The 10,241-nt window shown below is 45.9% G+C and overlaps 1 pseudogene; it reads right to left on the reverse strand.

Annotated features, from left to right (window-relative positions):
• Window positions 1-4,083: 4,083 nt before the first annotated feature.
• LOC126261307 (5S ribosomal RNA) lies at window positions 4,084-4,201 on the reverse strand (annotated as a pseudogene).
• Between the last annotated feature and the right edge of the window lie 6,040 nt (window positions 4,202-10,241).

Genomic DNA, 10,241 nt, shown 5'->3' on the forward strand with positions numbered 1-10,241 from the left:
GATAGCTCACAAAAGTGAACATTGGTGTTGCGAGTCAGGGAAGCTATTTTGTCCAGGTCACCACCTATTTCATATGTCCCATCCCTATCCAAACTATCAGTACATGGCCCTCTTTTGAAAAATTCTTACACGAAGAACTTAAGCCGGTCAGATGACTTAGCCCTACATTTGGTTGAAAATGCTGATGGGCTGGTACGCTGTCTGTAGACTTTCCTGTAACTGAGGGCCTACACCTCGTCCACAGCTACGACCTAGCTGCAGCACTTCCTTTTTCCTAGAACTTTGCTCTTTCCTAGGCACCTTAAGATCGGTTGCAATGTGCTGCACATTTCCTACTCCTAGTCCTGCCTGAAGGTCATCTCCACATAACTCTGTTGTTGGAAGATACCTGTTTTTCCATTGATAATAAGAACTACCAGATTGTGTTCTATTCCTCCCTATCTTTGTACCATCAGCCAGTTCTCAACCACCTTGCTCCCTGTCTCCCTTGATACTGATCAGTTCCTTCCTTGCTTCCTCCAACCATGCCTGAATGGCTCAGATTTTCTTTTCCTGTTCCTCAGTCAAAATGTTCCAATTGTATATTCTGCAGTTCCAGGAATGAACCTCTCCTGTTTGCCCAACGTTTACCCCACTACATGCCCACCATTGAAAATATTTCCTACAAAACTGCCAACAAATTCTGTTCCTCGCACCATTATAACAGCTCCTATATTTCCCACTCATGGTCTATTTCGAAAGGAGAATACGAGGATTGATCCAGAAATAAGGTTCCCTTCATTTTTACAAATAGACAACATTGTTTATTCTCATAGAAACTTACATCGCTGGAAAGAAGAAATTTTGTCGGCCGCTGTGTTCGAGCGGTTTCTAGGCGCTTCAGTCCGAAACCGCGCTGCTGCTACGGTCGCAGGTTCGAATCCTGTCTCGGGAATAGATGTGTGTGATGTCCTTAGGTTAGTTAGTAGTTCTACTGGTGACCTCAGATGTTAAGTCCCATAGTGCAGCCGGCCGGAGAGGCCGAGCGGTTCTGGGCGCTACAGTCTGGAACCGCGCGACCGCTACGGTCGCAGGTTCGAATCCTGCCTCGGGCATGGATGTGTGTGATGTCCTCAGGTTAGTTATGTTTAAGTAGTTATAAGTTCTACGGGACTGATGAGCTCAGAAGTTAAGTCCCATAGCGCTCAGAGCCATTTGAACGATCCCATAGTGCTTAAAGCTATTTGAACCATTTGAAAGAAGAAATTTTGCTCTATTTTTCTATATAACCGCCATCTTTTTCTATGTATTGTTGTAGACAGTGCTCCAAATTCTGTATCTGCATGTCATACTCCACTGCCAACTCATTGAGGAAGCGTTTCACCTCTTCTTCGACTTCATCATCGTCCTGGAAGTGTTGGCAACCAAATGTTCCCTTAACTTGAGGAACAAGGAACTAGGTGCGAGGTCTGGACTGTAAGGTGGGTGGAGCATGACAGTCCAATCACAGATTGTTGGAAATTCCTGGGTTTGGCGGGAGTCGTGAGGTCGGGCGTTATCGTGAAGCAGTGTTACATCTTCTGTCATTCGTCCTCTCCGGCGGTTCTGAATAGCTCGCCTGAGTTTTCATTGTGTTTCACGATAATTGTCTGAGTTGATTGTTGCTTCAGATTCCATGAAATTGATCAGCGGTACCTCCTTACGATCCCAAAACACAGTGGGCATGACTTTGATATCAGAAGGAGTTTGTTTGAACTTCTTTGTGACAGGTGACCCTGATTAACGCCATTGTTTGGATTTTTTTTTTAAATTTCGGGAGTGAAATGAAACACCCACATTTCGTCCCCTGTAACAATGGAGTCCAACAACTCTTCCTGGCGAGCACAGTGAAGGCGTGTCTCCTTGTGTTCTGTTGTCAGCACATGCGGTACCCATCGAGTGCACTTGTGGTACCCCAATTTTTCCGTCAAAACTCTTTCAATTGTACTGTAAGAACTCCCAGGAGTCCTAGCAACAAGTTTTTGAAGCACTTCGCGTTGGACCAGTTCGATAACCACTCCAGAAACTATAGGTCTTCCACTCCGTTCTTCATCGTGGTCCTCCTTCCACCCAGCACTAAACTCCCTGCACGATTTTCGGACGTGTCGAATGGACTTACACTTATCGCCATGCACTTGTGCCAACTAACGATGAATATCCACGGATGGAGTCCCTTTTGCGTGCAAAAATGGAATTACGACACAAATCTCACACTTGGCGGGATCAACAACGGGCACCTCAATCGTGGACGGCTGCTGAGTCAGTACTGAGCGGCGCAGCGAACCGCGGCCAGGCGAATCGAGAGTGGAGGAACAGCCGCACACGGTGGTGGTCACGGGTTTCGCGTAGCACCTCCCTGTGTGGCTGGAGCTCTTTGGGAATGTTACTTCTGGTTCAACCCTTGTAATTTTAACTTTACAGAATTATCAAGTTCGTCAAAGATGCGAGATTTACTTTATGTAAGCAAAACCGACAGAAAAAGAGTTTTGTGCTGATGTCGCTAGTTTTGAACTTGTTTAGAGATATAGCGGCAGAATAATGAATTAGAAGTTTCTTTTTTTAGAATATTCGTATTACTAATATTGCTTCGTTAAGCTTCTAAACGTTTATAGCTTGGAAAATTTAGGCCTAGGTCGCGTCTAAGGACCCAGTAAGCAATTCGAAATGTGCTGAAGATACGACTTAGAAACATTTAATTAGACTTTTGTAGAGAGAAGAGGCACTAAAATAAATGAAACATAATCAGAAGAAAGAACCTAATATTATTCCATTACAAGGATTTCTGCCTTCTGGTCTAACCACGATACTTGCCAACAGCATTGCCAGAGAATAATCTCAAGCTGATGCAGATCCTATCTGATACAGGGTGATTCCAAGATGAAAGGAAATGTGTGTGAAATCGTATGGGACTTATCTGCCAAGGTCATCAATAAGCTTACACACTACGTAACCTAAATTAGTCTAAGGACAAACACACACACCCATGCCCGAGGGAGGACTCGAACCTCCGCCGGGACCAGCCGCACAGTCCATGACTGCAGCGCCTTAGACGGCTCGGCTAACCCCGCGCTTGATTCCATGATGAAGTTGCAAACTTTTGAGTATGATGGAGGAGGGCAAATGTATCAATCTGAGATCGTGGACCCTGACCCGGAAATTACCTTGTCGAAAGGTATGAGTGAAACTGGTTCTGATACCTCTGAAAGTGGAATACATGTAGCGGTACTGTTGTTGCCAAGATTGTAGGGTAGGCAGCTTCCAGAAGTGGTAGCATGGGCCAGAGCAAAACAAAATATCTGCTAAACGGATACCTTAAGAACTAGGAGCATCTGTTCAGTAGAAGAGACGTGCTCCACAGTAGCGAAGACGAACGAGTGCACATAGCTCTCAAGGTAAGCATTTTAGAGCCCGTGTGTTCAAATGGCTCTGAGCACTATGGGACTTAACATCTATGGTCATCAGTCCCATAGAACTTAGAACTACTTAAACCTAAGCCCGTGTGTTACTAGACACGTTTTTCTTGTTTTGGTCCATACTGCCACATCTGAAACTTGCTTGCCCTTCAATTTTAGCAACAGTAGTACCACTACATGTGTTCCACTGTCAAAGGTGTCAGAAAGATTTTCGCTTGTAAGTTTCGGTTCGGTCGTTTCCGGATCAGGGTCCCTTACCTCAAACTAACACGTTTTCACTACTCCATCATCTCTGAAAGTTTGTAACATCATCGCCCTATATATTGTTCATGCGAACTGAGATCATCAGAGGTTCTATTTGTTCACTTGAGGCGGACCCCATGTTGCTATTGTTTCTGTTGAACATACCGAGTTGTATTAATCAAAAATTCACAGAGCTAAACTCCACCCGAACAGGCAAACTGTCCAACGGTACAGACCGGTCACCATTTCATCCTCAGACCACAGGCGTCAATGGACGCGGATATGGGACGGGCATGTGGTCAGCACACCGCTCTCCCGGCCGTATGCTAGTTTACAGACCGGAGCCGCTACATCTCAGTCAATCAAGTAGCTCCTCAGTTTGCCCCACAAGGGCTGAGTGCACCCTGCTTGCCAACAGCGCTCGGCAGACCGGATGGTCACCCATCCAAGTGCTAGTCCAGCCCGACAGCGCTTAACTTCGGTGATCTGACGGGAACCGGTGTTAGCACTGCGGCAAGGCCGTTGGCAATCAAAAATTCATAGAGCTAGTCTATATTTGTAAAGTTGCGGCATATGATAGTGCTTGGTCATTAGATGGCTATGTGGCACTATGCCGAACGCCTTTGGGAAGTAAAACCGAATCTGTCTGTTCACCTACTTCTAAAGCTTTGAAGATAACGCAAGCTGTTTTTGAGGCAACCATGCTATTTCTCTGAGCGAAGCTTATTTTCCGCAAGGAACATTAGGACACTTAATCTTAGATTAGCCTTTAGAATGCTGCCACAGACGAATGATAGCCGTTCTTTTAGGAAGTTTAGGGTTTAACGTCCCGTCGAGATAGAGGTCATTTGAGACGGAACACAAGAGCGGAATGTGTCAAGGACGGGAAAGAAAATCAGCAGTGCCGTTCCAAAGGAACCATTCCGGCATTTGTCTGGAGTGAAATCACGGAAAACCTCTATCTTGGTGGCCATACGCGAATTTGAACCGTCGTCCTCCCTAGTTCGAGTCCAGTGTGCTAACAACTGCACCATCGCGCTCGGTGTTAGCCGTTCTGCTTCGTTCAAGTATGGGTAACTTGAGGTCGTTTCTAGCTACACAGAATTATTCGCTATGCAAGAGACTCGTGTAAGCAGTAAACCGCCGATTCTTTAAACAATCGACCTCTCATGTTCAAAACAGCTTCAAACGTCTGATTACTTTACAAATCGGGCAATGTGTTACATAATTGACTTTAAGCACGCAAGCGAGGAAAAGTTTAGAACAGGTTTTAAATTAAGCATACAGTTTATTAGAAGTCGCTAAGTGCTCTCATTGTGAAACACTAATAATTTGCCCTCTATTTTAAGCAAAATCCAGTTTTTAAGTTATCTCACTATTTACGACGTCATATCTCCGGTACTATGTGTGGTACAACGAAACAATTTTTCTGGTACATTCGATTATCAAAGTAGATAATGTTTGGAAAGTGTGTTACGAATAGAGTTAGAAGTAAAGAAGTAATAAATTAAACCATCAAGTGTGATGCTGAAGTTTTACTGCGCGCCATTTTAAACAATAGCCAGTTTTTCACGCAGCAAAATGATTATGACGTCATGTCTTGTGTATTGAATGGTAAACTCTGAGGTGACAGAAGTCATCCGGTACCTCCTAATAACGTGTTCAAAAATGTTCAAATGTGTGTGAAATCTTATGGGACTTAACTGCTAAGGTCATCAGTCCAGTACACACTACTTAACCTAAATTATCCTAAGGACAAACACACACACCCATGCCCTAGGGAAAACTCGAACCTCCGCCGGGACCAGCCGCACAGCCCATGACTTCAGCGCCCTAGACCACTCGGCTAATCGCGCGCGGCTCCGAATATCGTGTCGGACCTCCTTTTGTCCGGCGTAGTGCAGCAACTGGACGTGACGAACTGAACAAGTCGTTGGAAGTCCCCTGCAGATATATTGAGCCATGCTACCTCTATAGCCGTCCATAATTGCGAAAGTGTTGCCGGTGAACCATTTTGTGTACGAAGACGAACTGAACTCTCAGTTATGTCCCATAAATGTTCGATGGGATTCACGTAGGGCGATCTTCATGGCCAAACCATTAGCTCGAATAGTCCATAAAGTCCTTCAAACCAATCTCGAACAATTGTGGCCGAGTGACATGGTGCATTGTCATCCATAAAAATGTAGTGCATGAATGGCTCATCTGTTTAGTTGGGCCTGAGGATCCAGTCCATTCCATGCAAACACATCCCATACCACTATGGAACCACCACAAGCTTGCACAGTGCCTTGTAGACAAGTTGGGTCCATGGCTTCGCGGGGTCTGTGCCACACTCTCACCATACCATCAGCTCTTACTAAGTGAAATCGTGACTCGTCCAACGAGGCCACGGCTTTCCAGCCTTCTAGGGTCCAATCGATATCGTAACGAGCCCAAGAGAGGCGCTGCAGGCGATGTCGCACGGTTAGCAATGGCACTCACGTCGGTCGTCTGCTGCCACAGCCCAACAGCGTCAAATTTCGGCGCGCTATCCTGAGGGATACGTTCGTCACACGTTCCACACTGACTGTTGCAATGTTGCTTGTCTATCAGCACTGACAACTCTACGCGAACGCCGCTGCTTTCGGTCATTAAGTAGAGCGTGTAACCCAGTGCTAGTGTTGGGAATAATCGAATGAAAACAATCGATTCAGGCCGGCCGGGGTGGCCGAGCGGTTCTAGGCGCTACAGTGTGGAACCGAGCGACTGCTACATTCGCAGGTTCGAGTCCTGCCTCGGGCATGGATGTGTGTGATGTCCTTAGGTTAGTTAGGTTTAAGTAGTTCTAAGTTGTAGGGTACTGATGACCTCAGTAGTTAAGTCCCACAGTGCTCACAGCCATTTGAACCAATCGATTCAGTCGGTTGTTGGAAAACAATCGTCTCATTTGGTTGTAGTTTTACATATCGGTTGAGTTACTCATTCATTCCTTTGAGTGTAACCAGTGTTTGGGAGAAACCGAATGGAAAACAAGCCAATCAGTAGGTTGTAGCTTTACATATCAGTTGGATTATTATACATACCTTTATTTTGAGAGGAACCAGTCCATGAAAACAGTCGACACAATCCGTTGGTATTTTGCGTACTGACAGTTATTCATTTTGCTTTTCAAATGAAATGGCGTGTGACGAGGGCCTCCCGTCGGGTAGACCGTTCGCCTGGTGCAAGTCTTTCGATTGGACGCCACTTCGGCGACTTGTGCGTCGATGGGGATGAAATGGTGATGATTAGGACAACAGAACACCCAGTCCCTGAGCGGAGAAAATCTCCGACCCAGCCGGGAATCGAACCCGGGCCCTTTGGATTGACAGTCTGTCGCGCTGACCACTCAGCTACCGGGGGCGGACTGCTTTTTAAATGAACAAAGGTAGCCTCTGAGCGTCCTGCGCGCTCCACGTCAGCCTCCTGCTGCTGCTGCTGCTGCTGGGGCCAGGCTTGCTGCCGACGCGATGGGTCGCGGTGGCGAGTCACTGCTTGCGCAGGTCTCGGCAAAGTTGCGCTGCGCTCGCGCCGGCCACCGCGCCATCCCCTCGCCCTGCCCCTGGCAGCAGCAGGAGGCGGTCAAGGCGACCGCGTCGCCCTCCCACGAAGATGGTGATAAAGTATGGGGCTGAAATCACTCATGTGAAACATTCATACACCTGGTGTAACCGAAGATACTTGTGCCGGTTGTCTCGCAATGAATGGAACCATCAAACCAGGCGAGGGAGAGAGAACATCACACAACGGCCACAACCGACGGAGACTTGTTTCAGTCAGTTGTCTCACATTGAATCAAACCACTGAAACACGGTGAATGAGTGTAAACACTGATATAACTGACATAGCCGCTAAGACTAGTTTCGTTCGGTTGTTTCATTCCATTGAAAAAAACCAACTGAGAGAAAAAACAATCGACTGACCAATCGATTGTTAAAAACAGTCCAGTGTCCCATCACTAGCCACTGCGTTGTGCGTGGTCAGAGCTAATGCCTCAAATTTGGTATTCCCGGCACGCTGTTTACACCGCAGGTCTCGTAATAATGAATTCCGTATGATTTCCTGAACGGAATGTCACGTGCACCTATCTCCAACTACCACTCCGCGTTCAGAGTCTGTTAATTACCGTCGTACGGCCATAATTACGTTGGAAACCTTTTCGCGTTGATCACCTGAGTGCAAATGACAGCTCCGCCAATGTACTGCGCTTTTATACCTGGTGCGCGCGGCACTACCGCCATCTGCGTATGTGCTTATCGCTATCACAAGACTTTTGTCACCTTATTGTACACCGAAACTGTCTCCAAACTCTGTTGCGTATAGAGTCGGTAGTGAAGTAGTAGTACAGGGTGAGGCATAAATAAGAGCCATTTTTAAAAGGTTGTTATGTAAAAACACTTCGTTATGGTGCAAATGGCTCTGAGCACTATGGGACTCAACCGCTGAGGTCATCAGTCCCCTAGAACTTAGAACTACTTAAACCTAACTATCCTAAGGACATCACACAATCCACGCCCGAGGCAGGATTCGAACCAGTGACCGTAGCGGTCGCGCGGTTCCAGACTGTAGCGCCTAGAACCGCACGGCCACTCCGGCCAGCCACTTCGTTATAAAATTTTTTTGTATTTCATAATCTTATAATACATGAAAAAGCATTTTCTGCAATAGTAAAATATCGGTTATTTTTTGAAGACGATTCTGGTAAGATGGCGTCCGTTTAGACGCACACATTCATCGAGCCGGACCTTGAAGTGACTCATCACATTGCGTAGCATTGCCAGCGGGATTTGAACAACTTCCTGTCGGATCCGTTCTATCAGGGTTTTAATTATTCGAGAAGGGTTATCTTGGCAAACTTTGCTTTCCAGATAACCCTACAAGAAAAAGTCACATATTGTGAGGTCCGGCGAACGAGAGTACCACGCAATAGCCTCATTTCGGGAGATCACATAATTTAGAAACAAACGATTGACAATAATCATGAAAATTTGTGCTAAGATCTTATGGGACCAAACTGCTGAGGTCATCGGTCCCTAAGCTTACTCACTACTTAATCTAGCTTAAACTAACTTACGCTAAGGACAACACACACACCCATGCCCGAGGGAGGACTCGAACCTCCGTGGGGCGAGCCGCGCGAATCGTAGCAAGGCACGTCAGACCGCACGGCTACCCCGCGCGGCGACAATACTCATGCTTACTCGAGCATTGTGGGAGTTGTTCCGTCCTGCTGGAGAAAACGTCTCATTGTTCACTTCATAGAGTGCAAGTTGTGAATTAAAAAATTTTCCAACACGTATGCGTATTTATGTGAAGTCACTGTTACAGTATTGCCAAAGCCATCTTCAAAAAAGTATGGCCCTGTGATCCCTAATGAAGACGCGGCACACCACACAGTAACTTTTGCGGAGTGCAATGGTTGCCGATGCAGTTCTCTAGGATTAACGTCACTCCAAAATCGAAACTTCTGCTTGTACACATCACCGGAGAAATGGAAGTGAGTTTCATCACTCTTCCACAAATAGTTTATAATGTCCTCGTCTTTATTAATCACGTCCAAAAATTCTTAGCAGAACCGGCTTCGGCTCACATAATCTGTATTCGTAGGGGTCTAAACCATTTGGATTTTGCAGGGGTGAATGTGCAAATCTTGGTGTAAAATTCTTCTTACCGTTTTATTTGAAATCCTAAGTGTAGCGCTGTGCCGGCGAACTGAGCGACGAGGGTTTCTCTCAATGGCAACTCGATGTTTTCAGGTGTGCGCATAGTTTCTGGTCTCCCAGCTTTCTTCTTTGTCATTGGCGCCGTCTCCTCAAAGTTCTGAACCCACTTTTTAATCGCACAGGCAGACAACACCGGGTCATTCCGATTAATGTTGAAGTGGTTGCGGAATGCACGACTTGCTACCTGGTACGAACTAACGTTTTGATAATACGCTTTGACAGCGTACGCACGATGCTGTGGGGCCCAGCGCTCCATATGAGTAAATGCTATTTCGCGCAAAACGTAACTGACGCTACCCCCCTCCACCTCTCTCCGAAGCAGCTTGATTCGTGCGCTTTTTAAAATCGCTCGATATTATGCCTCACCCTGTATATTAACACGGCATGCCTGATGCTGAATTGCGACTACATGAACAGCGATCGTGTACAATGTTTTTTCCTTTCATCATTTTTTGCAGGGTGTCAGCGAGAAAAATCTTCTCAAAAATTTGAAGTCATATTTGTAGTTTGTTGGATGTCACTTAGTGCCTTCATTCTCAAATACTGAATGAATATAATCCGGGTAATTGCGCGATGTTAGTTACGCTGCCTCGAGACAAAGGAACGGTTTCTAATTGTAACAATTGCGTTACTGTGCTAAACTATTGCCATAATACTATATCTCTTAGTGTGCAGATTGCGACAGTATTTTCAATTTTTAAATTCGTTCATCACTTACGCAAAATATTGAAAATCAAACTTTTGTTGTCCCTGGAAGCCACTAGACAATCTGCGACTGTTACCGGTTTCCTGGATAATGCTTTAACAATATAGATTATAAGCT

The sequence above is a fragment of the Schistocerca nitens genome, chromosome 5 (assembly GCF_023898315.1).
Source record: "Schistocerca nitens isolate TAMUIC-IGC-003100 chromosome 5, iqSchNite1.1, whole genome shotgun sequence".
Classification (NCBI taxonomy): domain Eukaryota; kingdom Metazoa; phylum Arthropoda; class Insecta; order Orthoptera; family Acrididae; genus Schistocerca; species Schistocerca nitens.